We start from the raw sequence: 10,090 nt of genomic DNA, 5'->3' as shown, positions 1-10,090 counted from the left end.
ACGGAACGGCACGGGAAAAGGGAATACACGAGTGCATGTAGACTATCGCATAAGACCACCAGGACTGTGAGACTTTAGATTTCTTCTATGCTTACTGCATTTCCTTGGCGTGGGAGTTGGGAAAGTTGCATTAAAAAAAAAATATATATATATATATATATATATACACTGAAGTCCTTCACATGCTAAAGGCCTCACCTGTAACCTGCGTAGTCTACTGGATCAACCAGAGGGCAAAGCATAGAGATGCTTTGCGAGCTAAGGGGCAGAATAGAAAAGTGTATTTCTTCATTTAGATAGACTCTCCTTCTTCTTTCGGCTTGTCCCCCGTTTCTCAGGGGTCGCCACAGTAGGAGAGATCAGAAGGTTTGTAAACGGGAGCGCCAACCTACTTCCGGGTGGATTCTAGTAGCTGGGTAGTGCCTAGTAGCTAAGGGACATAACGGTTAGATGGGCACTAATCGTGCTGGGTGTGGGGCTGTAAGGATAGGCTTTGTAGAAAATAGATACCTGGTTAGGTTCACAAAAGAGGTAGGCTATCGGTACCACTTGAGGGCACAGCACCAATGGCGGTCGTTGTTAACCCAGGCCTCGGCCGATCCGGTATGGTCTTGTCAATCCGCATACTGATTTGACAAAAATGTACCTCGGATGCCCTTCCTGACTCAGCCAGCAACCCTACGGATGGACGGGGGTGCAGGTAAAGCACTGGAGGCCATCCCAGTATTCACGGACTTACACCCATGCCTGTCACATTTTAGTTTAGGTGGGCATGATATCAAAATGTTACATTACTTCTCAGCATTGGTAACGTGTCCCACATTGTCCCACATTTGGTTTGTTGGGATCTGGTCCCCCTACTCCACAACGGGAGGTCTTGTGGGGGTGTTCCTGGTATGCAGTGATCAGTACCTACTAAAAGTGGTCCAAGGCAGGACAACCGGTGAGCCTCGGGCGCCCAACACCCTGTCGCCGGTTGGTGGTTTGTCCCTCCTCGGACCCCTGTCGGTAGGTACTCCCCACTGCTGACCGGGAGCACCCCACAAGCCTTGCCGTTTCCGAGATGCTCTGACCCAGTCGTCTGGCCGTGACAATTTGGCCCTTGTCCAAGTTGCTCCGATCCTTACGCCTGCCCACTTCTCCTGCGTCCAACATGCTGTGACCCGAGAGCTGACTGTTCTCTTACCATCTCATCTACCCAGGCCTTGACATGTGCCCTTGTTGGCAGATGATCAGTGTTATTCACCTCACCTGTGAGTGGTCATAATGTTTTGGCTCATCTGTGCATCCTTCCTATGACTAGTCTCTGGAGTGGCAGGAGAAGTTAAGCGTTGGTCTGGGACTACTAAATATTAGTTTAAAATACTATCTAACAGTTCTGTCAGTGGGTTGGACTATTGATTGATATTGTGTTTGTACCACTTCCGTTATCAAATAATCCACATAGTCCGCAAATGTAAACGTGTGTCCGGGAGCAGACTTCCCACCGCCGTGTAAAATCCACTTCTGAACCAGCCGAGTCACCACAAGGTTGACACAATCTCCGCCCTGCGACGCTTTTGTGAACTCGGGCTTCGATTTGGTTTTTCTTGTGCTACGACGTCCTCTTGGTTAAAACAGCTAATGTACAGACATGTCTGTCCCCCGAACTGATTTTGTAGACGGTTTGACAGATTTTTAAAGATGTGATTGGGTGGGTCAAGTACTGTAATAAATAAACCGTTTTTCCCAAAGTATCAGTCTGTGTCCCGACCTCACATGTTCAAATATTTATAGCTTCCCAGGTTGCGTTGTGGTTTATTAACCAACACACAGGACACGGTGGCACAAGCCTATGTGCCTTCACTATTGCATCATATCCTGTGCAATTCATCCGCCAGAAGACTACAGACTTACTGGACCATCAGAGGCCGTTGTGGCGTTTTGATATTTTAAATCTTGAGCCGTGGCTCGTAGCACAGTCTGAAGTAACGGCCTCGCGCTGTGCTGAGCTGTGCAGCCACACTGACCGGCGACAGCACCGCTGTCTGCGCTGTACCTTCTGAAAGGTAAGATTGCTTAAGAAAAACAACTTAGGAAAGCCATTACCTGGGGAAAAGTAAGTAAATGGACTGAATCGTGTCGGGTTCTGTGAAGTGGGTTCACATAACCCGACACGAGTTCATTGACTTGTCCCGAGGTAATGGCTTTCCTACCTTTCTTTTAAGTAAACTTGTTAGGATGTCCAGCGTACTTGCTCTCCCGTTGCCCCGCTGCACCCACACAGGTGTATTACCCTTATTGCCCTTGATGGTTTTCATTTTAATTTGTGTACTTTTCATGATGGGGAACGCGCCCCCTTATCGGAGTTCACCTTTTGACGAGGTGACATGACTCACTGTGCTGGTAGACAGGAGTGGACATCCAACACTTCCTCAGTTTTCCAGATACATCATGGTCGTGGCATCAGAACACTCTTGGGGGGGGGGGGGGGGTGTCATGGGTGGCGTAGCGGTCTATTCCGTTGCCTAATCGCCGGTTCGAGTCCCCGTGTTACCTCCGGCTCGGTCGGGCGTCCCTACAGACACAATTGGCCGTGTCTCCGGGTGGGAAGCCGGATGTGGGTATGTGTCCTGGTCGCTGCACTAGCGCCTCCTCTGGTTGGTCGGGGGTGGGGGGATCTGTGGGGAATAGCGAGATCCTCCCACGCACTACTCCACCCCCCACCCCCCGTTGAGACTCCACGCTGTCGGGTGAAAAGAAGCGGCTGGCGAGTCCACATGTACCGGAGGAGGCGTGTGGTAGTCTGCAGCCCTCCCCGGATCAGCAGAGGGGGTGGAGCAGCGACCGGGGCAGCTCGGAAGAGTGGGGTAATTGTGACATTACTGTTATCACCCCAATGATAATCTGATACCCACACCGTTGTACCAGGGGAGACAGATGCTGTCAGCATCACCGGCATTCAAACCTGCGGCCTTCACATTGTGGGCCCAGCTGTCTACCAGTAAGCCACCACAAATTGTTGTCAACAAATTTGCCATTAACTCAGATTGACACAACTACATTTTACATATCTATATACGTGATGAGTGATGAGTGTAAAGCTGTCAATCATGTGCAGCCGTCCCTCTGTTTATTAAACAAAAAGGATTTTGTTGGACCGCGTTTACTTGAGCTGCAGAAGTATTGTTTTCAGCACACTCGTTTCCGGTCTTTTTCTGGGTTGCTGGTTGGTGTCGTGGTTGACGCATCGTTATGATGCAATCCAGGAAACGGGTGCTTCTTCGTTGGACGTGCATACCGACCTCCAACGCGAAGGCGTTTCAGTGTCGGGCCGCCAAAACTGCACAGAAGCTTGTTTGTGCTCCAGCAAAGTGTGCAAACTGAAAAGTGTTCAGACAAAACTGGACAAAGCTGTTTTGAATCAAAACAACCAATAATCACACTGATGTTTTACTTCATGGAATAAAAAACCCCCCACACGGTGCCAGAAAATACACCTTGTAGTGCGCCGTCTAAGCTGACGTGTTTTTCATGTTTTCAGTGACGTGTGATTTTCTCTGTTTGGTTTCCAATTAAGTTAGAAAACCGCCTGCAGAGGTTTTGTTAACGAAGACAGCTGTTTACCAACACTGTGGGTCTATTCCTGCAACACCCAGCTTCATGTTTGTCAAACTGTCTCCCCTGGTGTGAAGACTGGGTTTTGTCTCCCCTGGTGTGAAGACTGGGTTTTGTCTTCCTCGGTATGAAGACTGGGTTTTGTCTTCCTCGGTATGAAGACTGGGTTTTGTCTTCCTCGGTATGAAGACTGGGTTTTGTCTTCCTCGGCATGAAGACTGGGTTTTGTCTTCCTCGGTATGAAGACTGGGTTTTGTCTTCCCTTGGTGTGAAGACTGGATTTTGTCTTCCTCGGTATGAAGACTGGGTTTTGTCTCCCCTGGTACGAAGACTGGGTTTTGTCTTCCTCGGTATGAAGACTGGGTTTTGTCTTCCTCGGTATGAAGACTGGGTTTTGTCTTCCTCGGTATGAAGACTGGGTTTTGTCTCCCCTGGTACGAAGACTGGGTTTTGTCTTCCTCGGTATGAAGACTGGGTTTTGTCTCCCCTGGTACGAAGACTGGGTTTTGTCTCCCCTGGTACGAAGACTGGGTTTTGTCTTCCTTGGTATGAAGACTGGGTTTTGTCTTCCTCGGTATGAAGACTGGGTTTTGTCTTCCTCGGTATGAAGACTGGGTTTTGTCTCCCCTGGTACGAAGACTGGGTTTTGTCTTCCTCGGTATGAAGACTGGGTTTTGTCTTCCTCGGTATGAAGACTGGGTTTTGTCTCCCTCGATATGAAGACTGGGTTTTGTCTCCCCTGGTATGAAGACTGGGTTTTGTCTTCCTCGATATGAAGACTGGGTTTTGTCTCCCCTGGTATGAAGACTGGGTTTTGTCTTCCTCGGTATGGAGACTGGGTTTTGTCTCCCCTGATATGAAGACTGGGTTTTGTCTTCCTCGGTATGAAGACTGGGTTTTGTCTCCCCTGGTATGAAGACTGGGTTTTGTCTTCCTCGGTATGAAGACTGGGTTTTGTCTCCCCTGGTACGAAGACTGGGTTTTGTCTTCCCTCGGTATTAAGACTGGGTTTTGTCTTCCTCGGTATGAAGACTGGGTTTTGTCTCCCCTGGTATGAAGACTGGGTTTTGTCTCCCCTGGTATGAAGACTGGGTTTTGTCTCCCCTGGATGAAGACTGGGTTTTGTCTTCCCTGGTATGGAGACTGGGTTTTGTCTTCCCTGGTATGAAGACTGGGTTTTTTTCTTCCTCGGTATGAAGACTGGGTTTTGTCTTCCCTGGTATGAAGACTGGGTTTTGTCTCCCCTGGTATGAAGACTGGGTTTTGTCTTCCCCTGGTATGAAGACTGGGTTTTGTCTTCCCTGGTATGAAGACTGGGTTTTGTCTTCCCTGGTATGAAGACTGGGTTTTGTCTTCCCCGGTATGAAGACTGGGTTTTGTCTTCCCTGGTATGAAGACTGGGTTTTGTCTTCCCTGGTATGAAGACTGGGTTTTGTCTCCCCTGGTATGAAGACTGGGTTTTGTCTTCCCTGGTATGCAGACTGGGTTTTGTCTCCCCTGGTACGAAGACTGGGTTTTGTCTTCCCTGGTATGCAGACTGGGTTTTGTCGTCCCTCGGTATGAAGACTGGGTTTTGTCTCCCCTGGTATGAAGACTGGGTTTTGTCTTCCTTGGTATGAAGACTGGGTTTTGTCTTCCCTCGGTATGAAGACTAGGTTTTAAGACTGGGTTTTGTCTTCCCTGGTATGAAGACTGGGTTTTGTCTTCCCTGGTATGAAGACTGGGTTTTGTCTTCCTCGGTATGAAGACTGGGTTTTGTCTTCCTCGGTACGAAGACTGGGTTTTGTCTTCCCTTGGTGTGAAGACTGGGTTTTGTCTTCCCTGGTATGAAGACTGGGTTTTGTCTTCCCTGGTATGAAGACTGGGTTTTGTCTTCCCTGGTATGAAGACTGGGTTTTGTCTCCCCTGGTATGAAGACTGGGTTTTATCTTCCCTGGTATGAAGACTGGGTTTTGTCTCCCCTGGTATGAAGACTGGGTTTTGTCTCCCCTGGTACGAAGACTGGGTTTTGTCTTCCCTGGTATGCAGACTGGGTTTTGTCGTCCCTCGGTATGAAGACTGGGTTTTGTCTTCCTTGGTATGAAGACTGGGTTTTGTCTTCCTTGGTATGAAGACTGGGTTTTGTCTTCCTCGGTATGAAGACTGGGTTTTGTCTTCCCTCGGTATGAAGACTAGGTTTTAAGACTGGGTTTTGTCTTCCCTGGTATGAAGACTGGGTTTTGTCTTCCCTGGTATGAAGACTGGGTTTTGTCTTCCTCGGCATGAAGACTGGGTTTTGTCTTCCTCGGTATGAAGACTGGGTTTTGTCTTCCTCGGTATGAAGACTGGGTTTTGTCTTCCCTGGTATGAAGACTGGGTTTTGTCTTCCCTGGTATGAAGACTGGGTTTTGTCTTCCTCGGCATGAAGACTGGGTTTTGTCTTCCTCGGTATGAAGACTGGGTTTTGTCTTCCTCGGTATGAAGACTGGGTTTTGTCTTCCTCGGCATGAAGACTGGGTTTTGTCTTCCTCGGTATGAAGACTGGGTTTTGTCTTCCCTTGGTGTGAAGACTGGATTTTGTCTCCCCTGGTATGAAGACTAGGTTTTGTCTTCCTCGATATGAAGACTGGGTTTTGTCTTCCCTTGGTGTGAAGACTAGGTTTTGTCTTCCTCGGTATGAAGACTGGGTTTTGTCTTCCCTTGGTGTGAAGACTGGGTTTTGTCTCCCCTGGTATGAAGACTGGGTTTTGTCTTCCCTTGGTGTGAAGACTGGATTTTGTCTCCCCTGGTATGAAGACTGGGTTTTGTCTCCCCTGGTATGAAGACTGGGTTTTGTCTTCCCTTGGTGTGAAGACTGGGTTTTGTCTTCCCTGGTATGAAGACTGGGTTTTGTCTCCCCTGGTATGGAGACTGGGTTTTGTCTTCCCTTGGTATGAAGACTGGGTTTTGTCTCCCCTGGTATGGAGACTGGGTTTTGTCTTCCCTTGGTATGAAGACTGGGTTTTGTCTCCCCTGGTATGAAGACTGGGTTTTGTCTCCCCTGGTATGAAGACTAGGTTTTGTCTCCCCTGGTATGAAGACTGGGTTTTGTCTCCCCTGGTATGAAGACTAGGTTTTGTCTCCCCTGGTATGAAGACTGGGTTTTGTCTTCCCTTGGTATGAAGACTGGGTTTTGTCTCCCCTGGTATGAAGACTGGGTTTTGTCTCCCCTGGTATGAAGACTGGGTTTTGTCTCCCCTGGTATGAAGACTGGGTTTTGTCTCCCCTGGTATGAAGACTGGGTTTTGTCTAAATGATGATTTGGCAGCGCCTCAGTTGCTGAGTGGTTACAGCGCTTGTCACATGGTTGTACCTGTCGCCAGTTCGAATCCAGTAGGTGACCTTTGTTGCATGTCGTGCCACCCTCTCCCTCTCTCCCTCTCTCTCTCCCTCTCTCCCTCTCTCTCTCCCTCTCTCCATTTCCTGTCTGCCTGCTGTTTTGGGGAAACAACTTTTCAATGTGTGCTTTCGACAATCGTCTGGAAAAAGAACAGAAACCGTTACCGGTGCAAAACCTACTCTTCGCTTTGATGAAGATGAAGCCGGGTGTTGTGGAGATATACTCAGTAAGTATCAGTAAACAACTGGTTTATGTTAACCAAACCTTTACAGGTTTTTTTTCCCCCCTCACGATACTGAAAAGTAACAGAAAACCAAAAAAATGTTTTTGGAAAAAAAAAGGCAAAGTGTCTTCATATTTTTAACAGGCAGTGCCCATGTTGTACTACTGTGTGAACTGTGGGCTCGTCGTCAGGTAGTACACACCCCCCCCCCATGCTGTCAGCTAGACGTCTCTGAATGATCCATATAGATTAGTAATCAGTTGGTTTAATCAATTTCCTGAAGTCTCCCTGATGTTTCGATAGACTATACATCTACTACTACTATGTTCGGCTGCTCCCATTAGGGGGCGCCACAGCGGATCAGCCGTCTCCTCTTCCTGTCCTCTGCATCTTCCTCTGTCACACCAGCCACCTGCATGTCCTCCCTCACCACATCCATAAACCTCCTCTTTGGCCTTCCTCTTCTCCTCTTCCCTGGCAGCTCCATATTCAGCATCCTTCTCCCAGTATACCCAGCATCTCTCCTCCACACATGTCCAAACCATCTCATTAGATGGGACTATGCATGAGGGTTTTATTTAGATGGACTATGCATGAGGGTTTTATTTAGATGGACTATGCATGAGGGTTTTATTTAGATGGGACTATGCATGAGGGTTTTATTTAGATGGACTATGCATGAGGGTTTTATTTAGATGGGACTATGCATGAGGGTTTTATTAAGATGGACTATGCACGAGGGTTTTATTTAGATGGACTATGCATGAGGGTTTTATTAAGATGGACTATGCACGAGGGTTTTATTTAGATGGACTATGCATGAGGGTTTTATTTAGATGGGACTATGCATGAGGGTTTTATTTAGATGGGACTATGCATGAGGGTTTTATTTAGATGGGACTATGCATGAGGGTTTTATTTAGATGGGACTATGCATGAGGGTTTTATTTAGATGGACTATGCACGAGGGTTTTATTTAGATGGGACTATGCATGAGGGTTTTATTTAGATGGACTATGCATGAGGGTTTTATTTAGATGGACTATGCATGAGGGTTTTATTTAGATGGGACTATGCATGAGAGTTTTATTTAGATGGGACTATGCATGAGGGTTTTATTTAGTGGGACTATGCATGAGGGTTTTATTTAGATGGACTATGCATGAGAGTTTTATTTAGATGGGACTATGCATGAGGGTTTTATTTAGATGGGACTATGCATGAGGGTTTTATTTAGATGGACTATGCACGAGGGTTTTATTTAGATGGGACTATGCATGAGGGTTTTATTTAGATGGACTATGCATGAGGGTTTTATTTAGATGGACTATGCATGAGGGTTTTATTTAGATGGGACTATGCATGAGAGTTTTATTTAGATGGGACTATGCATGAGGGTTTTATTTAGATGGACTATGCATGAGGGTTTTATTTAGATGGACTATGCATGAGAGTTTTATTTAGATGGGACTATGCACGAGGGTTTTATTTAGATGGACTATGCATGAGGGTTTTATTTAGATGGACTATGCACGAGGGTTTTATTTAGATGGGACTATGCACGAGGGTTTTATTTAGATGGGACTATGCATGAGGGTTTTATTTAGATGGGACTATGCATGAGGGTTTTATTTAGATGGGACTATGCATGAGGGTTTTATTTAATTTTGCCCACACAGGTGCATACAGCCCTGTACGCCTGTTCTTCATGCTCTACTTGTAGGTACAGAATCTGATAAAGCACTGAATCCTCCAAACACGGATGCTCATGCATGTCTTTAACCTCGCTGAAACGGCAGGCTTGTTTCCAGTGTCTCCACCAGGAAACGTGCACCCTCGTGTCAGTGAGATCGTCCCGGTAGAGCCGATGCAACCCTGCGGTCCAGCATGCCACGATGGGAGACGGCACAGTGTTTTACTAATGACACACTGAATAAAGGAAACGTTCTCCGCAAAGCAAATCGGGCTTCGTGTCGTGTTCTGTGATGTGTTTTTAAGGTCCGGGACCACTGGACGAATGGCTGCCACTTACTGCAGCAGTCAACGGGGATCCATTTCCGTAAGTGAATAAGCACACACATCATTGGTCCCTTTTCTTAAAAACGTATTTATTCCGTAAATAGAACTGTATTTTCATCAACGCCAGCCATGACACAGATATACAGACAGAGGGAGGACACAAGCAACAGACATTAACCAACAGAATAAGGGCATGTTTTTTTAATAGTGCAGTGGGAGAATTATTGCCATTGCATGATAAAAAAAATAACAAAAAATATTCAAGTTTTAAAGCGAAACCTAGTACCTCTTGTTGTGATGGGTGATATGCATTCACAAAGATATTCCCAAAACAAAAAAACAAACTTGATTCCGAGTCCTCTTCCTGGACTAGTGTCCGACTCTCTGGTCAGGTTTTTGGCTGTACCATCTAATGCCATCATCGTTCAAGTCTGTGGACCAGAACCGGGCCTCCCAAAGGCATGTCAGGGGTCCGCTGACGTTTTCTATTGAACAGCTGGATTCTTTTTTCTCTCCAGATTTTTGTTGCCAGCTCTACAAATCATGGTGGATCTTTCACCACGAGCGCCAGGGATGACCGATGTCGCCGAACCTAGTTTTAGTGACAGTCAGTCCTCGTATCACAGCATCGCTGGATCACAGCGGATCAGTTCGCTGGATTGTGTGTGCCAAGACTATCTTCATACTTTTCACACTCTTCCGAACCTTCCAAGGCCTGTACCTTTTCTAAACCTTTCCGTGCTGGATTTACAGACTCTAAATATCGAGGTGAGGTTTCAGGAAGCGACAGAACTCAGCAAAAAAAAAAAAAAAAGAGAGAGAGAAAGGAAATGAATTCTGCTGACGTCTCCACTGTCATCAGTCCAATTAACCTTGGATAAATGGCGCCGAGG

Source organism: Lampris incognitus, chromosome 3 (genome assembly GCF_029633865.1).
Source record: "Lampris incognitus isolate fLamInc1 chromosome 3, fLamInc1.hap2, whole genome shotgun sequence".
NCBI classification, from domain to species: domain Eukaryota; kingdom Metazoa; phylum Chordata; class Actinopteri; order Lampriformes; family Lampridae; genus Lampris; species Lampris incognitus.
This window is presented reverse-complemented; position numbering follows the sequence as displayed.